Source organism: Condylura cristata, unplaced genomic scaffold (assembly GCF_000260355.1).
Source record: "Condylura cristata isolate star-nosed mole 26May11 unplaced genomic scaffold, ConCri1.0 scaffold00006, whole genome shotgun sequence".
NCBI lineage: Eukaryota > Metazoa > Chordata > Mammalia > Eulipotyphla > Talpidae > Condylura > Condylura cristata.
The window spans coordinates 1,085,163-1,085,708 of record NW_004567107.1 but is presented as its reverse complement, the minus strand read 5'-3'; positions in this window follow the sequence as shown (position 1 = coordinate 1,085,708).

The following is a 546-nucleotide window of genomic DNA, read 5'->3' as shown; positions in this document are numbered from 1 at the left end:
TTGCTTCGTGCAAGCAAGTCCTCGAGGACCCCCGGGCGGAGCCGGCGATGGTCGCGCAGGGGAGGGACACGCATCTGTTTTGAGGTGCTCGAGCGGCAGAGCAGCCCCGTCGCGGGGCGCGGAGCTGACCCTTAGGGACGACAGGCAGAGTAGAGAGAAATGTCTAAAGCATCGGGAAAGGTAAAAAATCTATTTTTGTACAAATGTAACTCTATCCCTCCTGCACGCGCGGGCGGCCGCCGAGCGCCCCCCGCCTCCGGGGCCCCCGCGCCCGCCGGCTCCTGCGTGACGTCCGGAAACCGCGGCCAGCGCCGCCGAGGACCGGACCGGACCGGACTCGTGGAAGAGCAAGAGAACTCTGCGAGCGGAAACCGCGAGAGCGGAGCCTTTACAAATATATCAGCGTTCAGTTCTGCTTGTTCCGCGGGGTCTTCCTGTCTGTCTCCGCCCGCGGCACCCCGCGTGCTCCCGGGCAGCCGAGGGCTGGCTCCCCGCGCCGGGCGGCGGCGGCCCAGCCCTGCGTCCACACAGGAGACGTCCCCGGAG